This window comes from Pieris brassicae, chromosome 7 (assembly GCF_905147105.1).
Source record: "Pieris brassicae chromosome 7, ilPieBrab1.1, whole genome shotgun sequence".
NCBI classification, from domain to species: Eukaryota; Metazoa; Arthropoda; class Insecta; order Lepidoptera; family Pieridae; genus Pieris; species Pieris brassicae.
In genome coordinates this window covers 14,212,764-14,237,511 of record NC_059671.1, presented here as the reverse complement: position 1 = coordinate 14,237,511, position 24,748 = coordinate 14,212,764, and the positions used below count along the sequence as shown (strand labels likewise).

Genomic DNA, 24,748 nt, shown 5'->3' with positions numbered 1-24,748 from the left:
CCCTGCTAGTTTTTGTATCCGATCAAGCTTTTCTATAATCGTAGAGAGTCGGGTCGCGTGATACAGAAAGTCATTTGGACCATTGGTGCGATGTTGGAAGTAACACAGAATGAACCTCATTATGTATAGAATCCTAAACTCTTTTAAGCTTCTAACTTTTTTAGTGAACGATTCTGAATACTGTTGTTGCATCAAAAATTTGAATAATTTCCAACGAATAACGGGCTATGACTATGATATACTAGTATTGATGTTCTAAGAGTTCTTATAAAAACAATAATTTTTATTCTGCTTCATCGCATTTTCTGGAACGTCGGAGTTATTTAGGTGGATAGTTTGCGGTTTGTCGCAACCGCAGCCACATCCTTCAGTTCACGATTCTAACTCGTTTTATGCCTTCTGGCTTCTCAGAATATCTTTTTATTGTCTATTATTCCAAATATTTTTAAACTTCAAATGGCCAGTGTGAAATTATCTAGAAATTATGTTTATTTATTACACTTATCCTAAAAAAGGAAAGGTCTGACGTTCCTGTGGAAATTTACTATAATTAATCATGCAAATTTATATCGTTTCTCTATGTAGGTACCTATTTTAGTCCACCTCTGTAGAGTTCGAGAGAATAGTAGTTCATGTGGGTTCAAATCTCGGAGAATCAGTATTACTAGTTAAATTGTTAGAAGAAAATCATGATCTTGATTTCTTTTGTAGGTAAGCAGCATTGTATGTATTTTTGGTTCTACGACCTGCTATTTCGATTCCTGTTTCCATACGATATTTCAGTTGTATAAGCAAGTTTTGCGCACAACAAAAAAAATGCGTCTAACAGCTAAACTGACGCTAAACGTTAAACAAATCCCAAATATAATTTTCCAAATCTGTGTCTATATTAAATATTTATATTTCTAGATTTTAGAACGAATAATATAAATAATGAGTACTATTTTGATATTTAAACCCAAATGATTAAAAATAGAGAAATAATTATTTATATTTTATAGTTCATACAGACAAGCAAAATGGCGTTCATAATAAATAAATTATTCAAAACTACGGAATCCAAAACATAAATTGGTACAATGCTAATTTTCAAGAGAAAATAACTTTGAGTGCTCGCTAACCACAAAACTGATTTTGTAGGAAAGTTGAGTTGATGACTAAACCACAACTTTTCTGACTTAACCCGTATTGGTATGAGATTACTGTTTAAAAATGAAAAAAGTGCTAAATTTCAAAGGAGGTTCTTTCCTTTATGCAGAAATGCACGTATCTGCCCCATAGTAAAAGGTCGAACAGCTACTTAGGCAAAACAATCAGATGTTAAGTTGGGCTATTATATACTCAGCAATCGTGATGCACATACATATTTCGAATTTGGTTAATCTATTGCGAGAGACACTCTACAAATAAAAAACATGATTGGAAGTAATAAATGTATTTTAATTAAGCATTTATTTATTTCAAAACTGAGTGTTCACTCAGTGTGTGTAATTGTGTTTATAAAGTTTAAAACTTTTGGTGTTTCAAATTTATTATATTATTGTATTTATAATATAATGAAAAAATATCGATTGAAGGTATGCTATTCTGACGTACATAAAATCCAATTTGAAGAGCTGTCAAACCATTTTTTCTCTATGTAATTTGACGTTAAGAATTGTATTAGAGATTATGACTTAATCGTTATGGTTTGTCGTGCCAAGCTACCTAATTAAAGCGTGATTATTGGGTATAATATAAAGACTGACTGTCCGAAAAAAAACGATGTTAATACTAGTCAACTTAGAAATTCAGAAATGACTACATCTATTATATTTTTAACGTACGGAAGTCGGTACTTAGCGCTATAAACTTACTTTTATTGTCTTTGTTAGCGCCCAATCTCCTTTCTGAGTCGTACATCTACGCTCTAATGTAAGATGGCGTAAGCATCGCGCACCGAAAGACCGCAAGATGTAATGTAGAAGGGAATTTTATTAAAATCAAATTTTGAGTAAAACATAATTGTAATATATAGTTTAGCAGCGACTATATTTTGCATTTTTTTATTAAAGTATATCAATTGTTTTGTTTGACAGTTTAGTGCCATCAGAAATAACAATAGGCCGATCCGTCGGACTTTGTTTTGTTATGTGCATATTAAATTATGACAGGAATATGACACTTATTGTAATTTTTATGCATCAATAGATACGCGCGGGTCGAACATTGTGTAATGTCGCATCTCGTTTCAATAGGGTTTCAAATTTAAATTTTAAAAAAATATTCAATTGATTTCGTATGAAAGTATTAACACAATAAATTTTAAAATTTCGAACTAAGGTAAATTAATGGAATGTTGCTATTATAACGTTGTTGTAATTATTTATTCATAAAATATAATTATTAATAACAGTAAATAGACTATCTCGCTCTTACATCGTAATTACTAACACGATTGAAAGTATTGATATATTACGTATTTTACAACAATCTTCTTCTTACAGTAGTTTTTGTTTGTTTTTTTCATTTTGTTGTTGCTTGTTTAATTTTTTCCTTCCTAGTTTGCAATTTTTATGTTCTAATATAATTGATGTGTTTTATACAAAATGTGTGGATAATGTATTCTAGGACTTATAAATAAATAGCTGCAATTTGAATGTTTTGCATTATGTTTAATTATAATATTTAATCTATACAATCATTAAATATAGTATACTATTAAAGACAAATTATGTAAACACTCAAAAATATTTAAAAGTTGTGTAAGAGTGCTTTTAATACCAGTAACGTTTTTTTTTTGTATTATGGCAATAGTTTTGACTTTATGACCGGTAATGTTTAGTACCTATACATCTATGGAAGGAGGATATTAGTATTTCTATGGAAGCTCGAAATAAATTTAATAAATGCATTTAGTTAGGTACTTCATTGCGTTTGTATTTTATCTATTATTTTAATACATAAGGAAATTATTCAATGTTAAAATGTAAAATGTCCGCTATTACCATGTCTGATGTCTGTTATTATTAAAGTTCGACTTAGAAACAGTATGATAAATGAAACTCAAATGTGTTGCTGAAATATGTATTTTAAGAAACGACATTTTCTTAAAATACTAATAGAATTTGTTATTTTACTTGAAAACAATCACTTTTATCCTATTTATTCTATAATCCAAAAATTTCTAACAAAAAAATCTTCGAATTAACATTTAAATGGCAGGCCAAAACTAGTATTGCCTTTTGTTAACATAGCTTTTACACATTAAGAAAACACTTTTTAAACAGATTAAAGCTATGTATTATTATTATAAACTTTAAAATTATTTACATAATAGGCCAAAACTAGTGTCTTTTCCACAGACTAACAAACAAATTAAATAAAACATCAGTTACCACATAATAGATAATTAATGATCTAAAGGATCTAATCTAACCAAAATAATGTAAGTTTCACAAGTCGGAGGTTAGATTTTTTATATGTCAATGTACCAAGAAATGCTTTAAAATTTACTTTAGAAAGAAATCAATAAGAAAAATTGGTTTGGTCTTTCCCTACAGTCTACATTTTAATAATATTCAATAGTTAAAGGAGCGTGCCCGATCATAATCAAATATCTCGTAAATAAATCGCGAGCTTTGTTTAGAAAAACAATGAGGGTTAAGTGATTAGGCCTAAATAAGGGCGCGCGTGCCGTAGACACATCTACGCACGGGTGGCACTCTGATTTCGTAACGGTCCGACGGTAATAAATTGCTCTCGGAGACAGATGATGTCTCTGAATATTTCTTTAGATTTACATGTTTTTGTAGGAAACATTTGACAAACATCCTTAGGAACAACGAAATAATTCTGGCTTATCATAAAACGTTGACGCATAGTTACCATGGTAACCATTTCTTAGTGACTTCAACATCCCCGAGCCGAGAGAAATCGTTTCAGATTTTCATTATTCGAATTTTGAATTATATTTTCATATCCCCCGCAGAGCCTGTAAGCCTGGCTTTCATATATATATACAAGCTTGATATGATATATTATGAGTTACGACATACCAAATTCGTTTACCAGGTCATACGTAACTTCATCTGTAATATATCTTATCTTATCGTAATCAATTTTTAATATACATTTCGAACAATTCACAGTAGTAATCTTCATCAAGTAGGATTAGGAAATATTAACATATTATTCATTACACTAATTTATTATATTTCTTAGTTCGAACCACTGACACTAAGATGCAATTCTCCAAAACAAAAACACGAATCTCATAAACTACATATTTCATATTTTTGAAATTGTTTGTCAAAAGCTAGAACGTTTTTCAAAACATAACTTTCAGTATTGTGTTTCACAATGTTTCCGTTGCATTGATAATTACATATGAAAGTGAACCTATTGAAGTACCAATTAAACTTGGGCAATTCCCAACTAATCATTTATAAGATAATTCTTATATCAATGATATTAATATAGTAGAATTGGTATTTTATCAAAACAACTTGCCGTTGTTCAGTTAAGTATATTAAATATCTAACATGTATACAGTGTTTTCCTCTCAAGAGCAATTTATTTAAACTTCCTTTCAACTCCCGAACAATTTATGTCTTATTTTATTAGAGTATCTCGTAAATTTCGGAGATCACATCTATTTAAAACAGAATGATATATTATCACAAGCGATACGTTCCAACTGCTCTTCATGGGATTTACGATCGAGCCCAAACACGGCAAATACATTTGTTAATAGATACTTTAGGTGCGCCTGCGCCGACTTAATTGTCGACATATTGTCATGTCTACAGATTGTTTGTTGTAACCCCGGATTATTTAGCATTTGGGCAATTTATTTTCAATCCAATTGAAATAGGGACGTGCCATAAGTGATCGGTTAATTTATTACCGGAAATGGCACTTAGGTATACGTTAAAAGTGAACATAAGCATTAGGATTAAAGCAAAGTAGTCCTCATTGTAAGTAGTTAATTAAAACACGCCCGATTTTTATACTTAATGTTGTTTTGTTCACGTTTGTTTCGCAATTTTTTTTAAATCAAACAGGAGGAAGCTAACATAATGTTAAGTGATACCGCCCATGGGCACTCACATTGTCAGTGAGCTCGCAAATACGTTGCCGAAAATGTCGATAATTTTCCAAATTTACTGTCTCGGTCTGTCTGTTTTGATCTGTTTCGTAATGTTTTGTTTCTTTCTCATAGGCAAGTAAGAGATAAGCCTTCTATGCACTAGAAGCCATTGACATCATCCACTTTTTGAGTGTCAAACATGCCAGTCTCCACACAATGTTCACTGTATGAGGGAGTGTAAAATGCGCTTATAGAAAGTCCATTGGTGTACCACCGAACCTACGACCTCAGGCCTCAGGCCAACATGGCATATATTTTATATAGAAAAGTTCTATTATTCATTTTATTTTAATTCTATATGAAAACATACATACGTGATAAGACACTATAATGATGTGACTAAGGTAGTAGTCATATGGTAAAACCAAGTCGTTAACGTTGTTTATTGTATTGTCTTGTCAAATTTCGGATTGGTGCCAGCATTGTTATACCACGGCCTGTACATGTTTTAAAGAAATGTATGACCTCCATAAATCCTCGAAAATCATAATCTTTTCGAGCCTGTTCAACAAAATTAGAAGTTATTTCGCAAAAAGTTAGAACATAATAATTCAGAACTGGCTTAAACTATGTATAAAATAATATTAATTAAAAACTGATATAGTCTATGGATACAGATGAAATTTTAAACATATATTAATATTGTAAATAATGAAACATGTTGACAATTACCTTGTTCTGAATCTTGACTCTATATGCCGTACAAGAGAATATCGCCTACAAACAGCATATTATATCAACGGTATTTTTAACTAACTAACTATTATATCTATTTGAATTAACAATTTAATATTATGAACGAATAAAATGATAGTAGCCGGTTCTACAGCTTAGTTGATTTAATATGCTATAACAAAAACTAAAGTAAAATCGATTATAAATAATCGAAACAAAGAATGAAAAAACATTTATTCAACCACATTACATTACGTTCCATTTCACATTTTTATCTAAACTTAATTACTCACTAGTATTGTAGTGTTCCAGTAAATATCATCCTTTTCAAGGCTTTTATTGCGAAAAAAGTGCCTTGGCTGTTTAAAATACTAACGCATTTAGGATGCTGTTGGAATTGCCACGCTTTTGCAGTGCCTTGGGCATACTTACCCGCGCTCATACTGATGACTTCTGGGCAATCCGTCGGAACGGTATCACTTTTACGCAGATTGCGAGGCAGCAGGAAGAGTATCCTCAGTACAATAGATGACAGTCGGAAAATTGTTAGGCAATGCTGCGTTGTCTTATTTAAGTAGTACTTACTAAAATGGATCTGCATGGTGAATGGATATCTAAATCTAAAATGTAACTTTGATTAGCAGTACCTAAGTGATGAGGTTTCATGATATGTGCAGCGACGCTTTTGCTGCTTCAATTAAGACAAGCAACAAGTTGTGATTTTGCATTTTAAATTGTGAATAAATATAAAAATAAACTAATAATAAATAAGCAACGGCAAAATGTGCTGTGTGATTTAAAATCTGAAGATTATCTATATAATAAATAAGTGAAGAATAGAATGTACACTTTGCTTTATTGCCCGTTGGCCAGTAAATGCCACCAACAGTAATTTTATGTATGTGTTTCTTAAACTGTTCAGACTTAACGTTCATTGACGTAACGGTGACAACAGATTATTCCACCAATTAGTGGCACTTTATTTTAAGCATCCTTCAAAAGCATCTGTGCTCTGCAACTGACTCCTCGGCATAGATAACTGCAGAAGATATGTCCTACATCTCGAGTCTTCCAACATACATTGTTGCAGAGGTATGAGGGCGTTTTGGTCATCACCACATCAAAAATCATACACACAAAAAAGACGCCTACGGGCTTCCTGTTTTAAAATTTGTTTCTTAATAAAATATTCTGAAATGTGCTCGATTTTAACATTCGGATGCGGATGCATTTTCTATAGATGCCTTCTCCGCGCGAAAAACCATGGTCCATATACAGTATCACCGATATTGAATATTGAAAGTACCAAACACGCGCATATTATACATAGAAGCTTAGTACTAAAGAATACGGTACCTTTATTCAAAGCAGTTAGCCATGATTCTATTTATACTGTCTCAAACCGCATATTTCTTTCGTAAATTACAACAATTGCGATCTTCCTTACGCCTTTCAATCTAGTCCAGCCATAAATTCTGTTTCAAATGAAAATGCATTGTTTTTTATGAAGTAATGTTATATTATTGAAATGTATACCTACATATTTATTAAAGTGTAATCAACAAATAAAGGATGTTCTACTCGAAATGGCCATTTTTGGCTTTTATACAAGCCTTTAATCTGTTTGGCCACCAATCTATTTATATTAGGTCCTTACATATGAAATTGGCCACTTTGACCTCAAATACCTCCTCTTTGGTTAGGAATTTCAAATTCAAATTTGTACAGCTATTTACTCATGTATTTGTGCTTCGATGACCGTCATTCATCTGTTTTTTTCTGTTTGCGTCACTCATTTTACAAAATGGAAAACTTAAAGTATCGCATTATTTACGAGTACGAGTTTCGCCGTGGCACTAGTGCTGTGGAAACGACTCGAAGGGTGAATGATGTGTATGGCGGTCATGTTACAAAAGAAAACACAGATCTTTTTGGTTCCAACGTTTTCGTTCTGGAAATTTCGACCTGCAGAACAAGCCCCGTGGACGGTTGAGAACGGAGCCCAAGTTGATAATGAAGTATTGAAGGCTATTGTGGAAGCGGATCCATCGCAAACCACGTCCGAGTTAGCTGCAGGCTGCGGTGTTAGTGATAAAACTGTTTTAATTCACTTGAAGCAATTTGGGAATATTAAAAAGCTTGAAAGGTACCTCACGAATTGACTGAAGCAAACCGGCGCAAACGCGCGTCGACTGCTGCGTTACATTACTGAACCGGCACAATAATGAAGGTATTTTAAACCGAATCATTACCTGTGATGAAAAATGGATTCTTTACGATAATCAGAAGCGCTCAGCGCAATGGTTGGATCCTGGTCAGCCAGCCAAATCCTGCCCCAAGCGATTGTTCATTGCAGTTTTCTCAAATCTGGCCAGACTATTACGTCTGGCCAGATCTATAACTGATGTCTATTGTCAGCAATGGCAAACCATGATGGAAAAGCTAGCGGCTAAACAACCTAGGCTGGTCAATCGCTCCACCCCACTGCTACATCACGACAACGCTAGACCACACACTGCACAACAGACGGCTACCAAATTAGAAGAGCTTCAATTGGAATGTCTAAGGCATCCTCCGTACTCCCCGGACCTTGCTCCAACAGATTACCATTCTTTTCGAAATTTGGACAACTTCTTGCAAGGGAAAAAAATTTACTCTGATGGGGCAGTCCAAATCGCCTTCACAGATTTTATTGATTCCCGTCCGACTGGTTTTTTTAGTAAACGGATCAATGAACTGAACCTATGAGATGGCAAAAGTGCATAGAAAACAATGGTTCATACTTTGATTAATTAAATATATTATATTTAAAAATATTCGACTTTTTGTTCCTCCCATACAAAACGCCAATTTCATATGTAAGGACCTAATATTTACGCATTATTTCCAAGGGAAATTTCGCCACTGCTTGCTCCAAAGATTTTATAAGAGACTCAATCAAGAAGACTCAGCGACGAGTCGTTTAAAGCAGGTCATGTCCTCTAAAACTGACCATAATTTGAAAGACTAAAGCGTTGAGGTCTGGGGTGGATGAGAGCCAGTCTTCAGCTCTTATAAAGTTCGGAACGTTGGTTTCAAGACAAGCTCATTTAAGGTAATTCGTGCCTTGTGACCAGGTGCAGAATCCTGCTGGAAAGTCCACGGTACATTTTAAAAAGTATATTGCTTTCACAACGTGATCAGACACACTCAACCAAACCATCACCGACGCAGGATGATGACCACGTTGTACCTTTCCGACCTTTCCAGCAGCTTCTTTAGAACTGAGAGCGTACACTTTATCATTTTGCTTATTGTAGTGTCTTTCAATCGTGAATTTTTTTTAACGATACAGAGCACATTCTACTGAGTTTAGGCTAAATGAAGAGTGACTGTGGCCGTGGACTTCGTGCTAAGTTTACATGGTAGGTGCGTGAGTTACCAGATTACCAGGAATATCTAGAAAGTTTCAATTTAGTGCATGCGGTGCATAGTGCATAAATAGATTAAATATTAGATTTATTGTTTAGAATTATTTTCTTTCTTATATATTTCTATTTAAGTTCCGTTCCTAGGCACTCATAGAACAACTGGGTAGCAGTTGCTGTCTGTGAGCTGACTACTGCAATGAAATATAATATATATGATATTATATAAGTCATATTATGGGTATGTGTAGAACTTCAGAGTATTCTCATAGGCCGGATAGTTGAGGTCTTATAAGTGTTTTCGCCGTTTTAAGACGATGCGAGAAATAAACAACATGCATAAGATAAAAACCCATAAGTCACCTTGAAAACCAGGACTAATTAATTGTGCCATTGCACACGATAGCTTCACCTATAAAATATCATATATTATAAGTATCTACAGCTTTAAAATTATTTGAATAAATGAGTGACAGAACAATAGCAATGGTGCAATTAGCGTAATGGCAACGTACGGTTTGTTTAGCATTGTTTTAGTATTTTGAATACGTCACTAACGAGCTTCAAGTGGCGTGTGCGCAGTGGGCCGCCTCCGCCGCTGCACGCTTTTGTTTTACTCTTTTATATCCCTTAGCGTCACTTTGTATTACTCACATGCCAGTTACATACCTCCACAAACATACTCTCGATTTCAAAATGCGACACAATGCTGTATTCTGAGTAATTAAAAATGTTTTGAGTGTATTTATTCATAAGTTTAAAAAACAACGAAGGCTAAGCTGCTTTAAGAAGGACCTCTGATTACCCCGGAGAACTTCGTTATTAATGTATCATTCCATCAGAATAGTTACTTTATCTAAGAAATCTGTTCTTTGCTATGTTTACGCTTAGAGATGGAATACACTATTAAAAACTACGCAACTACTAAGTAACGCAATATCTAATTTATTTTTAAATTCATTATTTGTGCGTTGCAAACATTTTTAATAATAGATACAAATATATTATAACAGAACACCCGGCAACAATCCTTAATTATTATAATTTATAACAAGGATAACATTTTAAACCACAGAAAATATTTGTAAACTACAGAATATATTTTTGTTAATTTGCCCATTATACCTAATACGTATTTTTCTTTTAAAGTCCGTAAAGTTGCTGATCGCTTTAGTTTTGTATATGTACCTACAATATATAGATGTTTGTTCTTTTTTTTATGTAACAAGAGGCAAACGGGCAGGAGACTCCCCTGATGTTAAGTTATGGACACTAACATTTCCAGAAGGCTCGCAAGTGCGGTGCCATTTAAGAATTGATACGTTCTTTTCTTGAAGTATTGAAGTCGAATTGGTTCTGAAATACTTCAGGTATTCAATATATGTGATTTCACTATTTTTCAGAGATCACAATATCAGCGAAATACAAGTTTCTTGAGAACGATTCGATAAACTGATATTTTTTTCAGCGTGATTTATCCGTTTATTCCTCATACAATCTTTATAATAGCCTTTGAATGGGTTATTGGTAGACAAGACGTCACAATGTCTGTCCGTCTCAAAATGTTTCGCAGGATTGCACATTACGGATTAAGATAACAATGTACTAGAGAATAAGTTTCATTGAGTCTTTCGTTTATACAATGAGATACTTTAAATGGATACGAATTGTGAAGTACTTTGAAAATCAGTGAGCGAATGGACCACCTAAGATGGCGGCCACTTCAATAAATTTGAAATTTACTTATTCGTCACGGACTGATATTTCATCGCTAAGTTTAAACTATCTAACCTAACCCATGCGGACAGTGTGCGCGTGTATCAGCATATAGGAAGTATTCGTAAAAATTAATATATTCATAATCCTAACAACAAAGTAATGTTTAATACTAAGATTTGTAGCGAATAAAACACTGATTTCAATTACATATGCATTAACTTATGATTATTATTTTTATAGAACAGGGGACAAATGGACAGGAGGCTCCCCTGATGTTAAGTGATGCCGCCGGCCATGGACGGCAGCAGGCTCGCGAGTGCGTTGTCAGCCTTTTGCACTATTTACTACTACTAACTGATGTATTAACATAAAACATTTTGACTTCACTTAAAGCTATTTACTAATACAACGGCACATAAAAACTTAATACTTTATGTAGTCAAAGTTTATAAATCTCCGTTAAATAAACATATTGCTTTCATCGTCTCGAAATAACAATCAATAAGACGTCTAGGTAGCAGAGCGTTGTATTGTCAAGCATCCATTCATCTTGTTTGCTATTCAACTGTAATATACGCCTAAAGATCTCTCGTTCACGCATACTTTAACAAACAACAAACAAAGTTGCATCGCGCGTTCTCGCACCTAAAATCGAGTTTATTTTCCAAGCGAATGACGACCTTATTGTGTTAAGAATTGAGACTTTTGTTGCAATTGAATTCGTAGGCGGCATATAATAACACAAGGCAATGTATTCTTAGTTAATCTTTTGTACAAGTTCAAGTTTTTATACAGTTTTATTGAAATGTTTGGCTCTATGTCAGTAATTCGATAAAAGAAATTCCATTTTGAAATACGATTACAAAAGCTTATTCTTATTGAGAACGTTATCGAGCATTGAAATGGCCTACTTATGCACCTTATTTTTTTAAAGCGAGAATTTTAAAGTATCCACGTATGAATAATTTGTTAAGCTTCGTGTTAAAGGTGAATAATGATTATTTATTTATTTAAGTGGAGTGGAGTATTGTAACTAACACAACAAAATCATATATGTATATATGATTTTGTTTTGTTAGTTACAATATTGTACTAATTGTTTTATTAGTATATTAATTCATAAAAATAAAAAATAATTATAAAAATCATACACACAATATTAATATTTTTTACCGCTTGATTAGGCTTGGTCGTAGCTTAGGACCTAATTACCTATTTCCAAGAATCCAAGTAAATATTGTTTAAAATAATAAAATGTTAAACAACTTCTATTTCTCATTACAAAAAAATATTTTTTATATAAATTAAAAGCTTAATATACGAACGAGATACACGTCACCATCAGCCGTCCTAATTTTAGTCTACTAGACTCATTCTGATATGTATCTTTAACGCCCTTTTGAATTGATTAAACGCGCTTAATAATTTCTTCTAAAACCAATATTTTCACACACAATGCCCATTAGAGTTACCCCCTTACAGATTTTGAACATCTCTCATCTTTGTATTAAAGAGATATATCTCATGTATAACAAAAAATACATGAACGTTATACAATATTTAAACAGTAATCTCAAGCATTCTTTATTTTAAAGTACTAGAAATTTATAATATCTCTTACAAAAAAAAATTACATAGTATTGTCTTTTGTTAACATAGCTTTTATAAATTGAAAGAAATTTCTTCAATTTTTAATTTGTTATCATTCAAGGGTTTCAAATTTTTAACGTATAATCAATTTTGTTTGAAAAAATTGTTTAAAAAATTGAAGACAACTTCAACAGTAATATGCATCTTCATTTTCAAACTTATAATTTGTACACGCTGAAATCTGAATTGAAACTCAAAACTAATATGAAACGTGACGCATCCAAAATTGGATGTTAATGCCCGGCGTTCTCTCAATCTTCATGCTTATAATATTTTCAAAACACAATGGTAATCATTTGTTTTGCATGATAATAACACAGTTTTAGATAATTAGTAGATAATTTCAAAATTTGAACAAGATAGTTATGTCTTTACGCAACGGAAACAGGCGTTTAAGTGTTATAAAACAAAATGGGGGCATATGTTTAAATTTTAATGAAGAACTTGACAGTCATTAAAGATCGTTTAGTTGTAGGCAGGGCTGCCTCTTCGCAGTATATCATCGGATCGGTCACGCGCGGCCCGCTCCAATTCGATCCCTCCGTAAAACAGCGCAACATGAAGGGTTGGATTTTAATTACGATATTTTTCTATTATTTCCTCCGCTGTCTTACTATCGGGGCAAAGGGGCATGAGATGTAATAAATTTTACTTTTTATGAGGTCACGGTTTACCCTCTTGATAACGTTATCGCACATCTGGTGAAAATGAGAAAAGCATTGTTGTTACGTATTAATGATTTTATTAATCGTTTGAGGCACGGCTAGTGCGTGTGCACTTGTTTTTGAAATCTATAAAAAATCTATGAAATTTTCATAGTTTATATTTGAAAGTTTTTTCTGAAGAACTTTAATCATAGTGTGTGTTAGGGAAGTGCATATACATAGTATAATTGTTAGTTATTTTTTATGAAATAGGAAGCAAACGGGCAGGAGACTCATCTGATATTAAGTGATAACCCTCACACGTTGCCAGAAGGCTCGGAAGTGCGCTGCCGGCCTTTTAAGAATTGATACGCTCTTTTCTTAAAGGAGCCTAAGTCGAATTGATTCATTGGGCATTCCACATAGTGGTGGTGCGCAGCAAAAACTGCGTTAAGAAGCGCTCAGTAGTTGTTATTTTTATTTTGTTTCAACTGGTTTAAGTATTTTAATGCTATCGTATAGACGGGGAAACGAACAACATAAGGTATGTTAAACACGATAAGTACATAACGAAAAATCGTGATTTTGTTTTAAATTTAGTTTTCTGTTTACAGACAGACACATAACATAAACATATATATTTTCCTGGTACCCAATACTGCGCTAAGTACGTGCGTTGATTGAGCAAACCTAAACGTCAAATCAATGATGGATGGAATTGAGTGTTACAGCCGTAAGTGTCATATGAGAACATGTCATGTCGATCTGTTCCGCCATGCACGAAATGAAGAGCCCTGCTTTACATTCTCGATTGATTGCACAGGAGAAGCGTAAGTCCGGATAATTTTATTGATCACGCACACGCCTACCTTTATTGTAAAAAATGTAAAGGGTTTAATGGTTTGTTGTAACTGATGAATTACTGAATAGAGCCCTTTCTAATTGTATCTGACAATTGACTGTAAAAAGTATAGGTCTTTGTTTAGGTTATATCGAACGGAAATAGGTTTCATGGTTTTTTGTAAGACCAAAATGGCGACATTAATGTTAGATATTTTGCAATATCTATTTTTTCTGATATATATTGTGTATTTAGATAAATTTGTAATTCTATTTATTTAGGAACGCTATAAAAACTTATTTAAATTCAGTGATGATTTATGAGATTTATTAACTATATGATGATTTATATGACGGTGGAACTAAAATTCGGTGGATGAAAAAAAATATAATTTTAAATGTCGCATTACTTGTCTAAAACAAATGAATTGCAGTTAATTAACAAATACGCCAATATTTGAAAATGAGGTACAATTATAATTTAATTATAAAATATAAAACCGATAGAACCGAATCAAAGCCAATAAATATAAATTGTATAGCCTTTAAGCAAGGTTATTTTAAATAAAAATAAACGTTAAAAATGCAACGGGAGCCAGGGGTAAGCGATATGCAAACAGAAGGCGATAGTCCGAAAGGATTGTGCTGTCGTCGTATGAATAATTATAATTCATTTGTTACGAGAATGGATTTGTATACTTAAACGATTAAAATTATTTGAATACAGATTTATCGCAATAGGTATGAGTGGGAGCCGTATACGCAAATACAGATGTTCGCACTTAGGGAGAGAGGATCGATCCTAAGCTTAAACTAAAATCTAATGGGTGAGAATAATCTGTGCTTTATACTATATTCAAATACAAAAAGTCTTGCTCTTTGCAAAATTCCATTCAAGCAATATGTAACGTGCATTTTTATGGAAGGTTGTAGGTTCGGGAATAAGATATTTTTAAATTTTAAATATTGGAAAAATCGAGATAAAAAGAGTTTTACGTCTCTAACTCATATACATAATATTTATATGAATTTTCTAAATATAAATATTTAAATAATAAAACATTAAGAGCCTTTTTCAGAATGTTATAACATAAAATATAAACCAAAAACAGGTCATCTGCGAATACTGACAACTATAGTAAGATCATAGGCCTATCAATAACGCGCCTGTCATTGATTACTTGAAATCAATCACGCGCCACGTGTTACGGACTTTTTTAGAAAAATGCAAGTATTTCATTTAAAAAATACTCTCTAACAATAGATTTACACATTGCGATAAAAGTGAGCAAACAGGAGATAAGCAAATGTTTGAACGGGGGCGTAGCGGAGCATAAAATGCGAACAAACCCGCATTAAGCTTGGATTAGGACGTTATTTGATTACTTAGACACATACTATAAGAAATTGGGAGCTCTATGCACAAAGGATCTTTTGAACTAAGAGGATTTTATTTTTTGAGTCTAATAAATGCTGTTTAGAAAACATAGGTTAACATAAAAAGTGGGTTGAGAATAAATTTGAGCATAATTCCCTTATAAAACTGTTACTCAAGGTTAACAGGCGTCTTCTATTTTAATTTGTGCCTGAACTTTTTGCTTTTTGAAAGACTAAATGATTACTGTTTAAATCTCAATGACCTCGAGTCGTATGTGACAAACAAGGTCTGCGTTATGAACCATTTTAATGCTATCAGACCACTATGCTTATTAAACACAAAAAAAAATGTTTTGCCAAGACCGAACTCTCAATGCCCGAGGGTTCGCAAGAGCATTTTCAACATTCTTTTCTTGAAGGAATTCCTAGCCTTAAAACGCCATGTCCGTAAATCATAGAGGAGTCTAGGATTATCTTCTGTGAATATCTACTACCAATGCAATAAATAAGTTGTCATAGTATTTGGTAAGCCGATAGAGTCAGCAGCTACGTGCAGCTACGTCTTGTACATGCGCACTGCATTCACTGCAATCGATCCGTTCTGAAACAGTAAAGCTATAATGATAGTAACTTTCCTGGGCCATTATTTTCATTAAAGGTTTAATTTTTATTTAAAATGAATAACATGAATGATAAAATGACACATATTGAACGAATTTAGCTTACTTAAGTATAATAATACAACATAATTTACAGACTTAACAATAATAAGAGAAATAATGTGTGTAGGTTATGTATTGTGTGCGTGCGTAATGATTTCGTGACATAAAATGTCTGATACCTAGTGATTTAAGGATATCTTTTTTGAAAGAGTTGCGACGAGAAAGTTAAATATGTCGCGTTAAATGTTGTTGAGGATAAAATTACACTAGACATTCATTCAGTGTACATTTTACATAGCAATGAATTAAAATTATGTACATAATAGAGGAGAACCACGAAATTTTTAATAATAATAATATAAGCCTTTACTAAGACAGAATTTTACATAATTTAAACTTTAAACTAGTGTCCCTAATGAGTTGGTGACACCGATAACCCATCGGTTTGCCCAACTTTGGCAAAGGCCTCCTCCATTTCTTTCCACTCTGCTCTGTTCTGAGCTTTCCATATTTGTCCATATTTTTCCAGTTACGGTTTTTATGTCGTCCACCTTCGAAACTGTCTACCTCGTTTTCTTTACTTATTTCTTAGGTATCAATATATGATCTTTTTGTTCCACTTTTCTATACCTCTCATTATATGACCAGCCCATTTCCATTAGAATCTTCGTATTCTAGTTGTGACGTCTTCAATTTTCGTGTGGTTTCTTATGATTTTATTATTGATTTATTGAGTCCAAAGAAGATTAATAAAACGAAATTTGTAATACATCTACGTAATGTTAGAAATTGATAACACAGTAAAGCGATAAACAGTCGACTCTGTTCGAATAGAAAATATCCGAAAATAAACGCAAAGGCTATATTAGATAGTAATAAAAGAAGCGGCCTAGCTACCGTTGGACAGCAAATCAGTCGGACAGGAAAATAGAGTCAAGGAAGACCTGCTGCAGCTGAATTCCAGCAATTGACAGGGACAGCACATCACAGGGAGCGCTGGAAACTTCTCATTTCAGAGATCAAGCAGAGCCAGCGAAGTGAGTGTGAGTGTGTAAAAGAAGCTGGAAATAAATAGTAGAGTAATTGAGTAAAAACAGTTTTCTTTAACAAATGTTTCTTTAACAAAGTGTGTTGAAGAGCATTAAAAAAAGGGATTACTTATAAAAGGTTTTTTTATTGATTCATAAGATAAAGTTGTAGTCAATATTAAGGGGGAAACAACTAAATCGGTAAAATATGGAGCGATAAGGCACTAACATAAATCATCAGATGCGCGTGAAATCAAATTACCGTTAACCAGTCGCCGGCGCAATGAAAGGGTTGCGTGACCAATACCCCTATATTCAACACTCCATCTCTTTTTTTCACAGCCAACTGTAGGAACGAATAAAAGAGACAGACTTATTAATCTGTCTGGATATCCACCACAAATCAAGAATTGTGCAAATCGAAAATGCAAACAAATTTAGTCATGAAATTGGTTTTACGAAGGCGATTAAGTAAGTTATTATATGTAATAATGTCGTGCTGAGCATTGTACCCTTTCAAATAGAGTTTCCCTAGTGACCATGGGAATATTTGGCGATAAATAGATATTGCCTTTAGTATAACATATAAGTCTTTAAATGCCGATGCAGTGGACTTTATCGGTAATACATATTATGTAAAGTCTTCTTGTATATAGGTGAGTAATAACATAGAAAGTATTATATTAGATCCATTTCATTCGACTCATTTATAAACATGTTTGTAAGTGTCTTATAATAAATAGTACACATACAAATAAGTTATAGCAGCTTTATATATGTTCCAGAATTAAGAATAATGTCAAAAAATCTAGTGACTTTGCTGTTAATACATAAATATTTAACACACGAAACAAAACTACGTACAAATTGGATCAGAACACGTAAATCAATAATCTCACAGATTGGAGTCCTTTAATCACAAAAGGCTTTTCGAAAATGTGGCGTTCGTCAAACATTAATCCTACGATTGACTTTTGTGAACTGAGCCCCGTTTTTAATTAGGGCAAATGGTCCATGGGCGGACGTGGGCATCACAATGCCGATTCCGTGATTGACACAAATTACCTCTAATCGAAAACGAATAATTGCTGTTCGAAATTTGTACCATTTGGGTTCAAAGGAACAGGATATTGAACAGATTATAGTATAGATGAATATATAAAATATTGTGATAAAAAAGGTTATATACATTTTGTAACTTTATTTTTGCTTATATTGTACTGTAACAAAGTGTAAATAAATAAATAAATATTCTGTATGTGTTTCATGATCATTTGTTAATCAAGGCAAGTAGGTGATCTGCCTTCTGAGGCTGACGCACGCCGTCAACTTTTTGGGTTTATGGCAAGCCGGTTTCCTCACGATGTTTTCCTTCACCGTTCGAGTGAATATTAAATTAGATTTAAAAAAATGATTATGAAAAAGATACAGTAATCTGAGGCCTAGGACTTAGGTCGTAGCGCCATTTTTTTTAATTTTGTTTTATAGTATTACAATGTTGTCGCCTTATAGACGCAATACTAAAAGGCGTTTATTAATGGCAGCGTAGTGTCCGTAATTTGCAATAGAAACATAATAGAAAAAGTTGTATAGCATGAACTGTAAAGGGTTGAAGTAACAGAAACGTCTCGATTTAAAATTAGATTTAATTGTATTTTAATCTGAGCGATAAACGTCAATCAATGCGAGATACACTGAGAGCTCAACTCTCGCGCCCCCGTCGCCATTCAAAAAGGATTTTAGAGCAAGGGTGAAATTAAAATGTCAAAATAGTAGCTACGTCGTGCGAGATATTTGTCTATAGCTTTGTCAGGGCCCATTGTGTATTTGCAGTCCGCTCGAAAAACGATACTACTAAGCTTTTTTATTGAAAGCATACCCTTTTAAAAGCAAAAAGTGACTACCTACGTAACGATATTTTATGTAACACTTCGCTACCATAAAATATTTAATAATTTATATTTTAAGTAATAAAGTTATTGTTTTACGCTTGGAGGAACTTATTTCATATTATGCTTTTATGTAAATATTAAAATAGTAATATAAAAGAAATTATATTTTTGATTAAACATATTTGGTCCTGTATTACTTCCGTAAAATTCTTGTTATTGTTCTCCTGGCGCGTATTTGTTTTCATATTGAAAAGAAAATGAGTGGGCACGGAGGGATCGGCGAGCAAATAAATAATTACGCGCATTCTGCAGATACTTAGCCCCGGGTGCACTTGTCTATTGTCCAATAGAATAGGGGCGGCTCGATATTGCGACATTATAATTATCAAACTTCGCACTTTATGCGTTTGTTAACATATTTTAACAATATTATAAACGAAATTGTTGAGGTGCGCTTTTTTACCATTTACCTAAATCGACTAAGATAAAACATCAATACATCTAACCTAATTAAAGACGAATTAAAAAAATTGTCAAATTTAATTTGCTTTGTTCTTAATTCAAACCTAAATCCGACAACTAGCTTTCATTTTATCTGACATCTTACGATAATCATTTGACAAATAAAAAGGTTATGTAACACCAAAGAGGATTAATATTTTTATATATTATTAAAACTAAATTGTTACGGAAATAACCCGGATATTGCAGCGTCAAAAATTGTAATCAATTTTTTTTCTTCATAAATATAGATTACACAATTTTACCAATTTTATCTTTTTGTAAGTACCAAAGAAAAACAGAACGATAACAAAATCTATAATAATTTAAGTAATTTCAGTTTACTTCAAAAGTGGAACATATTTTATGAAAATAATTTAAGTTTGAAAGATTTCAATAATTGATGAAGGCGTCACTTAGTATTTAACATTATAATTTACTTTAATCAATTTTGAAACGACTTTGAAATTGCTTTTGTCCTAACTATGAAGGGCACAGTATGCTAAATGCTTTTATGTGACATGACGTATTTTTAGTGTATCAATTAGAGTTCTGTATGCTGACGGCTCAGCGTGAGGCGTCGATGTCGCACCCCGGGGTACGAGCCGCCCGAAGCGCGGGGCTGTCTCAGCCCTAACACGAGTTTACTAACTCATCTCACTTATTTACAAGTATTCAATCTGTATCAGATGATAAATGTCCGTACTTTAGTAATGAGTTTATGAACGTACTCGCTATTTGATTAATGCAACTTAAAGCCAATATTATACATATTTAGGACTCAAGATTCATTACATATTGTGTATGAATAATTAATAATTGTTGCGTGATTTTTAGAAAATATATACGCGAAACATATACTTGTATGCATAAAATTGTATTAGTTAAGCACATGATTCCTTTAATATCGTTAAAATTGCTGCTATGGACACTCAATCAAACCATTAGTAGTGGTGCTTGTTCCGTTGTAATATTGGACAAATAAATTGTCAGAGTTACTTTGCACAAAAAAGTGCAGATTTAAAATTGAATACTGGGACCATGTGTTTTGTTATATAACTTAGTCTTTTTTCCATTAATCTTAATGCTTAGAATTTAAAATGTTATCTTATATTGCTTCCAAAGAATATGTTATCCATCCTAATAGTTCTGATTGGTAATTTCAATCCAAGAAACTTGTTCATGTACATTGTACTTTTTAATTATTGTTCGTCACTAACAAAGCGTTACGTAAACAAAACATCTTTTTAGTAATGACTCATTACAGGGTAACAATATTTTTGTAGCCGTTAGTAAATGCGACCTGCTGCGCTCCTCTATAATTACACAGCCCCGAGCGACATTTCCAAAGCTTTTGAAAACGATAACACGGAAGCTGTTACGTAAACTTAAAAAATAAGTAAGTATTGTTGCTATAATGCATTTACTAGTAAATATTGAGTTCATACAAAGAGAACCCCGACAACCCTTAAATATAGTCCGCGGGGTGCCATTAGATCTGCTCAAAGAGTTGGGTGTCGCTGCTGACTTTGTAAATCTAATTAAAATATCAATATGCTCACTACGACCGTGTTAACAATTTGATTTCACGCTTTTTGCCCTCTTGCATACCTTCTTTGTGCATTCCATTTTATTGCTTGTTGGATTAATTTGAAAAGTCATGGGCATAAACTTGTTTTAAGAGATTTCTATCCAACTTCATCGTTAATGAATACATTTTAGATGTGACATTATTTAATAGCTCCTACTGAAGAAACGAACTTTCTATGGATTACGCAGATTACCTGGAAAATCACGGAAGAAAGAAATCCAACCTCTTTTATAATATACATCATTATTTTATTTAAAAAGAATTTTATTCATGTCTATGGTTACTTTTAAGTTTATTGCATGTACGGCTATCGTTTTATTGTGATTGTTTTAGGAACGACTACAATGTAATGTTAATCTAAAGTATTATTCTCATGTAAGTGACATTTTTTTCTTTTTTGAGAAATAAAGTCTTTAAACGTAGAATATTATTTTTCACTCCATAAATAAGTTATGTAAACTCATTTCCTATAAATAATTTAAAGTAATAACTGTATTTTTTCCTATTTGTGTAGAATTCACTTTCCGAGCTCCCAATGCTAAACTAAAAATTCACGAGCAAATTTGCTTGTAATATTTCTTATATTTATTACAGCGGCATACCTTACATTTCTTTCTATTCTAGAAGTAAAAAAAGTTTGCAAGTGAACATCGATTCTCCGCCCGTCGTGATATGTTTGTAAGCACAATAAAGTCAACGACTTCTTCGGAAACTGTCATTCTCACAACGTCCTGTCAACAGACTACCCTTATTTCGCGTATAAAGGAGCCAGGTAGCTATAAAAACGTAACGTGTCAATCGATTTTTTGCCAATATGTCGCACCAATCAAACGTATAAGTGATAAAAATTTCCTCCAACAATGAATTTTAAAAGTCGCTCGACAGGGAGCTGATCCTTTGTTAAAGGGATCATTAGTCAACAAATGTCAAACCGAATTCTATTTCGATTTCTTGCCTTTGGCTTACAAGAAGGTAAACAACTAAACAATGTTAATCATGATTTATAGACGCTTTAAAACTTCCTCAATATATTTGTATAACACCTGTGATGTTTAGTTTAGATACATCATACACAGTCAAATGACAATCGCAGAATGCAAATAGATAGACAACATGTTACAACAGGTAATGTATGATCGACCTAGGAGCACTCGGCGTTGTGTTACTTGCTCGAGACGGATTAAGTTGATGCGAGAATGGTCTATTCTAGAACATTATCGACTGATTGTATAATACTGAATTGTTATGTTTTTTATTTGTGTCAAGGGGTTAGTTTTTACTGGCCTAGTTTTATATAAGCCGCCTGCTAAATAATATTATTTAATTGTCTCTACAGTATTTTGTTTTACATAGCAAAGTAAAATTAATGTTGGACTTCAAATCTCAACACTTCATTTCAACGGACATTTTCAATTTAAAAATGATCATTAATTACAATGCAGATCACTAAAGAACAAATGTTACAATGCACGCCTTGTACAATATTTCATCGCATTATCGCAAAAAGTGAACCCTTTTTCTATTCTATTACAATTGTCACCCTTTCACTTCCATTTCAATTAAATAATGTCTGGTCATTTGGGGCGGGAATATAGGCTCGCTGAAGGCCCAAGTGAGCTTTTGACTTGCGTTAGGTTTGCAGTTCGCGCCTCCCTTGGCCCAAAGTACGCGTCATCCTGCGAGGACATTAATCACGTCCATTATTAAACTTGTTATTGTTGATTTGAAGATAACGCTTTATAAACGGTGCCGTCCGCTTTACAAAATAAGCTTCTGTAATGACGTGTAAGCGACTGAAGAGCGCCAAAAAAGTGATTAATTGTTTACGTTTTTAATATAAATTTTAGATGTAAAATTATGATTGCATTTATTTGTAAGTTATTTTATGTTTTTGTAAGTTTGCATTGTTAAAATAATGTATGTTGCGAAACTATTGTTTTTAAGATTCCTTATTGCTTAACTTAACATAAATCAAATATGATCTAAATATTTAAGAAGTTAAAAGTGTTAACGCAAATGAAATGTTATATGGGTATTTGTTGTGGTCCAAAACTCAGAAATATGTTTTTAATATTTATTATTTTCCTTTGGTTCATATTCAAACTCAAACTCGAAATAACTTTATTCATATAGGTATCGAAAAAACACTTATGAACGTCAACAGAAAAGATGTTCAATTGATTCTCAATTTACACAAGTCTAGAGCCTAAACGGAGCGGGCAAGAACTGGCAAGAAACTCTCCGTCACTCTTTTTTATCGCCAAGTTTTGAGTAATACAAATTATTTGTAAGGCAGAGCAGCCTTAAATATTTGAACTGGAGCAAATCAATCCCAAGGATTAGGATCATTTAAATAATCGTCATTATTTAGATTTCCTTGGGTTTTAGTGTGTAAAGAATTTTGAGAGACAAATCACAAATATACATGGAAAATTTGTGACACAAAAGCGAACAACTCAGCTTAATTAACTCTAAAAATTAAAAGGACATATTTTGACTTGTTTTCTATTCCCAACCACCATTATATGTTTGATATACACTTTATGTATTATCACTATAACTCGAACAAGAAGGTATAGCTTTTACGAATTATAGAGGACTTAGGCGGATATTGATTCAACTTGAAAATTTAATATTAAATTATTTTTCGTATTAATTCAAGTTACAGGTAAGAAAGGTATATTATTAAGTTTGCAACTTATTTTTCGAAATGAGTATAAAATTATCGAAATTATCTAAAATAAAACATTATGTTCGAGGCCCAAACAAATTTTTCAAGCTATAGAGCGAAACTTATTGATTATATATTGGGTTTATATTTCGAGTGCTCCACTACTCGTACTACTTCTGGAGTTTCAGTTCACCTTGAAAGAAAAATTAATAAAGGAACGGTTCGAATTTTTTTCGACTTCGACTTAATAGATTGTATTTGTAACGTGAATAACATAAGAATTAGTACATCTATTGGAATGCCTATATAGGCAATATCAATTGGTTATACCAAAACACTATCATTCAAATTGTTTGCGGGTTTTTAGCTATCTGTTTGCTTAATAGATACAAGGAAAAAATAATGTTTCGCAAGGTACAGTACTGGATCTGTTAAGTATGGTCTTCAATGACGTAATTATGACGCGAAAAAGTACGCAATATACGGTTCATAGTATAGTGACTCATGGAATTTCCGATCTTTGACGCAACATGATCGACGCGTTTTGCGTTCTCGGAATCATTATTATTCTATTTCGTGATTTTTCTTAACAAGTTGATAATAACGTCGTTGTTTATAGATGGTATATTGTAAGCCATTTATTTATGTAGGTTTTTCATATATTGTTAAGAAAGATTTGGACTTAGTACAAATTATAATAATTAAATAATACGGATTTAGTTAACGCTTCAAGGAAACGTTTTAAGGAAGAACAAAATTCAATAAAGTAAGGCCAAGTAGTGGAAAAGTACATAAATAATATTTGTTTATATGTTCTATAAGAGGCATGGAAGGTGTTTGTTGTAAATTAAAAGCGAATAATTTAGGTTACGAAAAATTCTTCTGTTATTATAATCTAAACGATTGTTTTGTAACAAATGTCTGCATATTATTGCGAAATGTTATCATCAGCTGTCAAAT

General features: G+C 32.7%; 1 long non-coding RNA gene across 2 annotated transcripts; it reads left to right on the top strand.

Moving 5' to 3' along the window:
* Window positions 1-13,599: 13,599 nt before the first annotated feature.
* LOC123712078 lies at window positions 13,600-21,444 on the top strand. Of its 2 annotated transcripts, none has more exons than XR_006754043.1 (4): window positions 13,600-13,770; window positions 13,841-14,056; window positions 20,813-20,925; window positions 21,268-21,444. It is a non-coding gene; the product is annotated as an uncharacterized LOC123712078 (long non-coding RNA). The 2 variants fall into 2 exon arrangements; XR_006754042.1 differs by having other exon boundaries at window positions 21,249-21,444.
* The last annotated feature ends 3,304 nt before the right edge of the window (window positions 21,445-24,748 follow it).